We start from the raw sequence: 10786 nt of genomic DNA on the forward strand, positions 1-10786 counted from the left end.
CACAGATTCAAGCTCAGGGATGGGAAAAGGAAGGTAGGATGGTGAACCTAGTGGTCTTTTCCTGCCCAACTCGCTGATCTACATGTTGTCGGTCATCCTCGATATGGAAACATCAACCCGTCCGACTTCGAGGGGGCGTGTCTCAAAGTTCCCCTATCGATTGATACCACGAGAAATGTCATCATCGACATATGTGTCGCAATTTCCATGGTGTTGGTAGAGGTGGGAAATGTCAAGGCCTCTACGATTGGAAGACAAGAAAGTCTCGATGGTTCATTTCGATTTTTAGATTGCTAAGTAATGGAGGATTTGAAGTCTTGGATGCAATGAAGATATTGATTCAAAGGCCATTGTGCGGATATGGTTGCTATTAGGTTTAGTCCCACATCAAAAGTTGACAATGGAAGAGACCAACTTAGAACAAACCTAACCCTTCAAGCTAGTCTTTGTGCTTGAGTTAGGCCTCATGCCTTAGTGGATGTGGGATCTCTAGATCTAGGCCAGTAAGGCACTGGCTGATGGAGTGTCATGCTGGGCCAAACCGCTATGCGCTCTAATAGTTCGGGGTGATGTTCCAATCTAAACCATGACGCATGTGAGCATGGTGATTGGTGACTTGTTGTAGGTACCTTTGAAAGTAGTGGTGGCAGCACTAGGTAACTCTTTTTTTTTTGGTGTTGCTCCTTGAGTACGGAATCTCAATTTTTTTGGATTAAAATCCTAGGCCTAACCTTCATTGGTTTTACCTAGCAATGTAAATCGCTTTCTTGCTGAAGGCATTATCTAGAGACCACTGACAATCTGGAGTGTGAAAACCTAAGATCTCCCTTGTGCACTATTCCCTTTTTCGAGACGTTGCTTTTGTGAAACAATTTATATAGTGCGGGCGTTGTCTTTGTAGAAATGTTATACACTAACGTCTGCGAAAATGTTATACACTAACGGTAGTACATATGCATACATCCGGAAAAAGAAGCTAAAAAAGTCACGCTACGGGGTTTTATATATTTGTAGAATCACAAACACCACCAAGACAATGCCTCCAAGAAAAAAATAGTGCTCAAGCTCCAAAGAGTTCACTCTATTTAGCATTATAATTATTGATATTCATTCTCTTGTTTTCATCTTAATCGTGTAAAAGTTGGGTGTGACTAAACCTACAACGCGAAATAAATGAAAACGGAGTAGGAATGCATCGTGGCAGTTGTTCGCAAGGTCGTTTTCCGCCGTATTCGTTTCTGTCGGCACGAAAGACGCATTAAGTGTTCATTGTCGTGGTCGAGAGGGTTCCTCAAGCCAGCATTTTGTTTCGCTAGTGATCGATCCCAGAGATCCCTGTAGGCAACATGTGGTCGTTTGACTCTATTTGGAGCGGCACGAGTTTCACTTTTTTCCATTTGTTGGAACGATCGTGAAGCCCTTTTTGTTCGGTTTGCTCCCGGGATAACATTACCGTTGTGTCGAAAATGAAACTAGTGCTACAACTTTTAATTCGTTTCCGAAGAAAATAAATGGAGATAATTATTTTTAAAAGGAAAGCACTATTTTTGCGAAAAAGAAAAGGAAACTAAAAAACCATAAACGAAAATGACAAAGGAAAAGGGGATCCATTTTTAATGAAAACATACACGGCAAGAAAATTCTAGAAAAACAGATACGAAAAGTTTTCGGATATATAACCTAGAGAGACCAGTGCTCTATGTAGGCTTACATTTACACATGAAACTAGGTCATGCCACGTATTAGGTCCACTAAATACTAACCGTAATTACCCTAGTATAATTGCATGCATGCAACCATGTGACTAGACCGCCCCCTAGAGTGTTCGATGACTTGTCTCCCTCGACGATATGTCTCCCTGTACGATGACTTGTTGTGTCTTTCAGTCTAGATACCGAGTGATTATACCATTATTGTGTTTTTCCGTTTCAGTAATGAATCTGTCTCATATCCGTTCCGTATTCGCATCTGGTGATTTTCGTTTCCATAGTCATTTTGGGGGTTTTTGTTTACGATTTTAAAAAGATAGACGGAATAAAAATGATAAAACTTGTTTCCGTCTATTTTCGTTCCGTTTTTAGCCCTAATCGTCGCAACATTTTACATAATTATACTCCCTCCTTTTCACGAAAGTTGTTTGAGATTTGTCTAAATTTTTATACTATTTTAATTTAGGCAAATTCTGACAAGTTTTATGGAACGTAGGGAGTAGTAGATTCTTCTTTCCGGAACATTTTTTAAAAGAAAGGCACGGACATGAGCTAATGCTAGTTTGCCGTGCCATATTATTGGTTGGCACAAAGAAAATAGCCTTTGGCGTGGTAGGCGTAGCAATTAGGGATTGTTATATGGGCCGCACGTACGCGCACGCACACATGTGCTGTCTCACTTGACCGCTGCTGCAGCTGCTGTTGGTTAGACGAGAGAGAGAGAGAGATTCCCGTTCCGCTGCTGTAGTACGACTACGTCGATGATGTGTCTTAGCAGCGGTTCGGTTGGGCACAGACTCGGATGAAGATCTATCTACTCCACTGCTCCGCCGCCGTTGGTTCGGTTGGGTTCATTTGGGAATTGCGAGCAGAGCAGAGGGCATCGAGGTCGCCATCGATCGATCGATCCTGTGAGAGAGTTGGCTTGGATCCGTTGCTGTGTGCCTTGTACAGTTGAGGAATCTTCTCGATCTTGCTTCGGGTTTGGTTGGGTTGATTAGATGGAGGGGCAAGCCATGTGTGCGGTAGGGCCGCGGCCTCGTGCTGCCCTCAGCAAAGGCATAGCATATGCATATCATATGGGTGTGCGCGCGTGAAAGGCCAGATGGTGGCCCCGCGTATAGCTGCAGCTGTGGAAGAGAGAGGAGGGTCGGAATTATTGATTTTGGGGCAAACTTTGTTTCGGACAGGTGCATGACACAGCATGTGCGCGCGTGTTCCTGTTCCTGCCATTTTTATACAAGTCGGGGTGAGGACAAATCCGCGTGTTATTTAATTGAATACCAGTTAAAATTACAATTTCGAATGCTATATTCTGGATCACGCCTGCCCGTCTTCACTTCTTACTTTTCTTTCTCAGACATCACCATCCACCTTACTTACACAAGTCTTCTCTTCCCTATTGGCCTTGTTTTCCTCCCTCACAGCAGCGTCGGAGATGCATTTCTCGATGGACGGGGATAACAAATCCGGGTGTTATGCTTCCACAAGGACTGTGAATGTTTACGTGAATCCCAGTTAAAGTTTATAATGTTCGAACAAATTATATTTTGGGCTCTGCCAACCTTCACTTCTTACTTCTCCAGCGTTGTCGCCCATCTTGCATTCAGTCTTCTCTTCCCTTTTGGCCTTATTTTCTCCCTCAGGGCGATGTCGATCATGCACTTCTCAATGGATGATTCACGGCCGGTGCTGCATCCCTTGCCCGCTTCGCATTCTTGTTCCCAATGGGGCGCCCCTCGGAGGCCACTGATGACGTCGCGGTTGGTCGAAGACACCATCCTTGGCCTTGGCGAGAGCCACCTGAATCTTGGCCCACTTCTCGTAAGTCTCAATTCTTTTTGAAGACATGGATGAACTTGAACGCCGCGTCTTCGTTATCCTCACGGTAGGCTTGGAACGTTATCCTCACACTTACTTTGGCTTCCTCGGCTTGTTCGGTGGCGCGTCATTGGAGTGAGGGATGACGAATTTCTTCGGTGGCATATCGGTGTGGTCGAGGTGGCGAGGATGCGCGGAAGGGAAATGGCAGGAGGGACGGGGGAATGTGGGGGGAATTATGGAAAATGGGGGAAACAGACTAGGGAGGGGGGTATTTTTGCTTGTCTCACCAACAGAGCTGGCCCACCCGCTTTTCAGCTCTATGCGGCGCTCCCACTCACCTAGAAAACCTATTCACCGCTCATTGCTACCCCGATGATCAAGGCCACCTGTGAAGACACGCTTTCCTAGGCCCATTAGCTGGTTCGAATGTTTTCATTTTTTTTACTTTTTCGTGGGCTTTTTTAGTTTTTTCGCTGCCTTTTTTTTTTCGAATTTCTGCTGCTTCCTTTGCCTTTTCCTGTTTTCTTCAGTTTTATGCTAGTTTTGAATTTTTTCGATCATTTTTTGTATTTTTTACAATTTGGAACCTTTTCATTTTGAGCTTCTTTTATTTTTAACATTTTCAATTTTGAACTTTTTTTTAAGCTGGCACAGCGCGTCCACCGGGTCATGGGGCTGTGATAGGCCGCCCGCGCCTCGAGCTCCATTTCCCACCACTTCTTCACCGCCGCTGGCGGGTGCACGACTTCCTCCTTGGGGCGGCGGAGTACGAGGTGTCCGCGTGGAAGCAATCCAGGCGCCTCCTTCTTCACCGGCGTCGTCTTTCTCGTCAGTGCGGAGGAGCTACCGGCCGCCGGACCCGAACGAACTAGATCGGGAAGCGCCCAACACCGCCTCGGTGCGCGCGCCAGCGGCGCCTCCTTCTTCACTGGCGTCATCCTTCTCTTCGTGCGGAGGAGCTTCCGGCCGCCGGACCTGGACGAACCAGATCGAGAAGCGCCCGATGCTGCCTTGAGGCTCGCGCGAGCGCCACCACCATGTGATGCGCCTGTGGGAAGTACAACTGCCAGCGAGGCGGGTCGCTGTGGATTCGCGGCCGATAGCTGTACGCAGCAAGCGTCCCATCGATGTCGCCGCCGTACCACCTGCTCCGGCTTCCAGTGCGTTTGAACTGCCCGGCGTCAGGGCCAGCAGACCTAGCGACCTCGAAGTCGCGCTCCTGCCGAAACACACGCTGCCACTCTGGGCTCGTCGCTACCTATTCTCCGGTGTCATCTGTGCTCGCCATTCCTCGATGAGAGAGCGCAGCTCCGGTCCATCTGTAGGACGCGGCGGCACCGCGTAGCCGACGGTGGACAGGTGCCAGCCGTGCGGAAGTCGGTACTGAATCGGCACCGGGATGTGGTGCTTGTAGTGCACGTTCACCTCGTCGAGGGTAAACTGGTGGGAACGCTTGCCACCGGCGCCGCTTCAGCCGACCTCGTAGTTGTGCGCCATGGATTCGAGCGGTGTGTTTCTTCAGGCGTCGATGGGTTTGTGTCACGGAGGCTAGGATTGGGCGGAGACGGTGGTGTCGACGGAGGTTTAAAGTAGCCGCAACAGCACGCATTGATGCCACACAGGGAGTTGGGCCACCACTGAAAGAACATCTCTCACATATTATATTTTGAAGTGTTTCATGTCAATATATGAGATACACTAATGTTTGATGAAGTGGTGCAGAGATTACATGCATACATGTTTGTGAGTGTCTTGTGTGGAAACACAAGTCAAAAGGAAGTTGTCAAGGTTATACCAGGCCGGATAATCAGGGCCGGATATTTGCAAAATATCCAGCCCCCTGTTTTTGGCTAAGGACTCAACGCATTTCGGCTCAGTACTGCCCCGGACATTTCACCGGACTTTTGACAAGAAACTCCCCAGGCCGGACATTTTGGGCCGGATAATCCGGGCCGGATATTTGCCCCCAAGATTTGGCTAAGGACCAGAGGCGACGCGGCTCAGTACTCCCCTGGCATGAGGCCGGATTTTCACCGGACATTTGACCGGAATTTCCATCAGGCCGGATCTTTTTTGGGGGGGGGGGGCAGATTATCCGGCCCCAACTTAGGCCGGATTATCCGGCCTCGAAAGCTCCCAACGGCTGGATTTTGAGAAGGGGTATTTATACCCCCCTTCTTCTTCCTTCCAACCTGCTCAATCATTGAAGAAATTCTGTCAAGTCTCACCACCATTAGAGCCACCTCAAGAACACAAGATTTGCAATATCTCCTCCCTCCCCCAACCAAAGCTCTTGATCTTTGGAGATTCGAAGGAGAAGACACCGATCTACATCCTCACCGAAGCGATTTACATTTCACCCTCATATGCTTGAGGGCCCTCTTGCTAGTGTTCCTCTTTGGATCCCTAGTTAATTGTTGTTGATGTATTGTTGTTGATTGTTGTGTTGTTACAGATTTGGGAGCCTCCAATTCGGTTGTGGATGTGTGCCCCAAGAACCTTGTAAAGGCCCGGTTTCCGCCTCGAGGAAATCCCTTAGTGGAAGTGGGCTAGGCCTTCGTGGCGTTGCTCACAGGAGATCTGAGTGAAGCCTTCGTGGCTGTTGGTTTGGCTTTCGTAGCAACCACACTCCTCCAAACGTAGACGTACCTTCTTGCAAAGGAAGGGAACTACGGGAATCATCTCCGTGTCATCGCGTGCTCCACTCTCGGTTACCTCTATCCTATTCTATCTCATATATTGCGTAGCTATACCGTGCTTAGTTGTTAGTCTTGTCATATAGGTAAATTCACTTAGTTGCATATCTAGAGAATTTACCTTTTTGTCAAGCCTAAATTTAAAAAGAACTAAAAATTGGTTAGCACCTATTCACCTCCCATCTAGGTGCAGCATACGATCCTTTCAATTGGTATCAGAGCCTCGGCTCTTATTTCGGGTTTAACCGCCTAAGAGTATGTCGGATGATGAACACTCGGAGGGGGCCGAAAAGCCGGTCTCCATGGATGATCTCAAGTCGGTGGAGACATCCTTGAGGTCCACCATGCAAACCCAAATGGAAATATTGATGAAAATGTTTAACGACCGCTTTCCCGCGGCTCCCCCCATCATCCCCAACGTAGAGGCAAAGGACACGGGTGGGTTAGAAGAGGGAGATGCTTCGGCATTACCCTCCTCTACCAAACCCGTGGATGGTGATAACTTAACCACTATCAAAACTCCCATTGCATCTCCTAGGGGAACTAGTGGAGGTGAGAGCTACAATCGAGTGGCTCCACCTTTTCTATCTCCCGATATACCGGTTCCCCATCCTCATACAAACATTCGGGCCGACCCACCTAAGTTTTCCGTTAAAGATTTCGATAATTGGCAATTTGAGTTTCGCTCTCATGTTCGCAGTGCCTCCAATGAACTTTGGAGAATCATCGTGGAAGGCTTCAAGCCCTACAACCCCGACAAGTTGACTAGAAGAGAAGCGGTTGATAGTCAACTCAATAACACTGCCTTGCACATGATTCAAACTAGTGTGGGGACAAAGGAATTGTCTCGTGTTCGGAATTTAACCACCACCAAGGAAGCTTGGGATGGTTTGGCCGCTAGTTGCATTGGAAGTGATAGCATGAGAAGGAACAAGTATAATTCTCTTCGGAATAAAGCCGAAGGTTTCTTGAGGCTACCGGATGAAGATCATGAAGCCATGTATGGAAGACTTCTCACCTGCCGATGCTTTCCGGAATGTGGGTGCTACCCACATCAATGACTCTTGGATCAAGGATAAGTACATCGATTGCATGATGCCGTTTGAACCCATTGATGTCAAGACTCTTGTTGGGAGAGAATGCTTTTCCTCTCTCACTTCTCAACAAGCCGTGCACGAGATGCAAGCTCTCAAGGTTCTTGAGCAAAACTCTCATGATTCTCGCAATCGTGCTCTTGGGATGTCAAAAGGGACCAACCTTGCCTTGGCGGTTAACTCCGTTGAAGATGTGAACCCTCAAGAACCATATAGGGCATCTTGGAGTATGTCCTATCCGGATGATTTGGAATACCACTACAACGACCACATGGCATTCCATGCAAAAACCTTTTGGGTGGATCCGTCCAAGGCCAAGGAAGACAACATCAAGAGAAGCAACTCAAGTGGATTCAAGAGCTCGGGGCCAAAAACAAGATCGTGCTACAATTGTGGTGACAAGCGCCATTTCATAGCCGATTGTCCCTATGAGCATAGAGAAACCCATGGTGGAAGGCTCATTCCCAAGGACAAGAGCAAAGAGTCAAAGGGCAAAGATTCAAAGGCCCCCAACAAGAAATTCTATAACAAGAGCAAGAAGGGCAAGAGGCCCTCAAGGATTGTGCTAGTGACTAAAGAAGAATATTCTTCCGATGAAGTTGAAAGTTCTAGTGATGATGATGAAGAAGAAAGCTCAAAGGAAGTGGCCGCCATTGTCACTACCAACATTCCCTCTTCATCTCTCTTTGAATCCCCCAATGAGAATCCTCATATCAAGAATGCACATTGCTTCATGGCAAGGTCCACCTTGGACACATCTATTGTGCTATCAACTCAAGAAGAGTATACCTCCGAAGATGATGATGTTGATGATGAAGAAGATGCAACCTCAAATGGATTGGTTTCCCTTGCCTCCCTCTCCACTAACTCTTCATCACCAAGTGAATCTCCCAATGAGGTCATTCATGTGGAAGAAGAAAGTTGCCTCATGGCTAAATCCTCCGAGGTATCATCCCCTAACCCCTCTATGCCTAACATGTCAAATGATCTAGGGGTTGATCTTGCTAGTTTAAAAGTGAAACAAGAAATGCTAGAGTTTGATGAGTTCATTCTTAACTTACAAGGTGATACTAGAAAGCATGTTTCCAATCTCATGATTCGTCTAGCACAACTAAATGATACTCTTGAGAAAAAATGTCAAATAGAGAGAGAAAACTCCCTTGAAATTCATGCTCTTAAAAATGCTCTTGACGAAAGTCAAGAAACTGTAAGGGTACATTGCCCCTATGTGTGGTTTTGGTAATTAATGACAACCCCTATGGACTAATGTTTTCATTGAGTTTATATGAAGGAATATTCCATAGGTACTACTTGCTCTCCATGTGTTGGATTCAAGTATGGATGCCATGAAGAAAAAGGTATATCTTGTGCATTGGCATCAAGATCATCGGTATGAAGATATATATATGTGATATGATCAATAAGAAGAAATGAAGATGGAGTTCTTATGTGGGACTCAATATTAGCCATGCTCTATCTTATGTGAGTATGTGAAGATACAAGGTTGAGTTGGGCAAGTTCAAGATGAGCGTCTCAAGTGAATCACATACTTGAAGCTTGCCGTCCATTTGATGTTAATGGACTTGTGAAGATGTGCATCAATGGAGCTTTCCCATCATAGTGTATGGGGGAGCATTTGTGAGTATACACGAAGCGACAATGATCAAGTGATGCATTCCGGCTTGAGTGGAGCGTGAAGTGTTATCATCAAGATCAAGCGGGATGCGCAAGGCAAAGTTATGACCTTGATGGGTTTTCCTTTTACCGGTCTCGAGGTGGTTGATGGGAGACCGGATTATAGGATAGATAGCCGCACTATTAAGAGGGGCTCTCGGTTGGGTAACTTGATCACATCGTCTTAGGGAGCTCAATCCTTTGCATACTTTGCACATCCTTATTGCTTCTTGGTATTTCTCGGTGTGAGGTTCTTGAGCTTGTTGCTAGCTTTACAACAAGCCCAAGTTCATCGAAAACGGAGTTCGCATGCATCTTCTATTGCATTTTCAAGGTTGGGTGATTTTACCGGTTATTCATGATATAAGGTTGTACCTTTTATATTCATGATAAAATCCCCTCCTACAGATTCTTGGGTTTTCACTTTCCATAAGATAGCATTCGTTGTTATCTTCCAAACAAAATTGGTTTCATGCGATTCGGAGTTCGGGAGCATTTGTTATTAAAGAAAAGGGAAAAAGGAAAAAGAGAAAAGAAGAAAAAGAAATGAAGAAAAAAAGGGAAATGGACCGGCCGACCGACCGGCCTGACCGGCCCGGCCGCCGGCCTGCCCGGTCCGCGCCGGTGGGGGCTGGTGCCTTCCGGCCACATCCAGGGCGTTGGGCTCAGCCGGCAGCAGGCCCGGCCCGCCGACCGGCCTGCCCGGCGCCTCCCGGCCCGGCCGGAACCCACTCCGGGCCGCCTTCCCGCCGGCGGCCCACACAGCCTCCCCAGCCCACGCGGCGCCTCCCCGCGCGGCCTGCCTCCGCGCCGCCCACGCGGTATTGGGCCGCCTGCCCGCCCGCGCGCCTCGCTGGGCCGCTCGCCCCGCGCGCCCCAGGCCTTTCCGCCGCACAGCGCACGCCCAGCCTCACCCGGCTGCTGGGCCGGCCGGACCGGCTGGGCCGCCGGCTGCCTCAGTGCAGAATCCGGTCAGCCGGCCTGGCAGCCGGCTGGGCCACTTTTTAGAGCTGTTTTTTGCCCGTTTTTCTTGTCTTTTCCCCCCCAACAGTTTTATTTGCTCCCATGCTATAAATAGCTCTTCTTCCACCTTGAGCAACTAGTTCTTCTCTCTCTCTCACCTCCATTGTTGCTATTTGAAGAACTTGCTCTCCCTCTTGATTCCTCCAACCATTCTTGCTCATATTTGAGGATTTGAGAGAGGGGATCTAGATCTACACTTCCACCAAACCATTTCTTCTCTAAGTGAGGGAATCTCTTGGGATCTAGATCTTGGAGTCTTTGGTTGACTTTCCCCCTTGTTCTTCTTCTCCAATCTCATCCTAGCATTCGTTGCTTTGGTGGGATTTGAGTGTGAAGGACTTGAACACCTCCGGTGTTCTTGCTTTGCATCATTGCATAGTGTTGAGCTCTCCACCACGATGTGTTCGAGTGAGAGACCGTGAGCTTGTTACTCTTGGAGGGTGACCTCCTAGTTGGCTTGGTTGGTGTCCCGGTGATCTCTTCGTGGAAGATTGTGAAGGGGCCCGAGCTTCTCCTTCGTGGAGCTTGTGAAGTGGTTGTGGAGCTTGCCATCTCCGGAGCGGAGGAAAAGCTAACCATAAGGAAAGGGCCATAATCCTTCGTGGGTGTGGTTCGGAGAATAGGGTGAGCCTTCGTGGCGCGGGGAATCCTTCGTGGGACCTCCACTCCTCCAAACGTGACGTACCTTGTTGCAAAGCAAGGGAACACGGGAATACATCCTCGTCTCCGCGTGCCTCGGTTATTTCTATACCCGAGCTCTCTTTCC

This window comes from Lolium perenne, chromosome 7 (genome assembly GCF_019359855.2).
Source record: "Lolium perenne isolate Kyuss_39 chromosome 7, Kyuss_2.0, whole genome shotgun sequence".
In the NCBI taxonomy this organism is placed as follows: domain Eukaryota; kingdom Viridiplantae; phylum Streptophyta; class Magnoliopsida; order Poales; family Poaceae; genus Lolium; species Lolium perenne.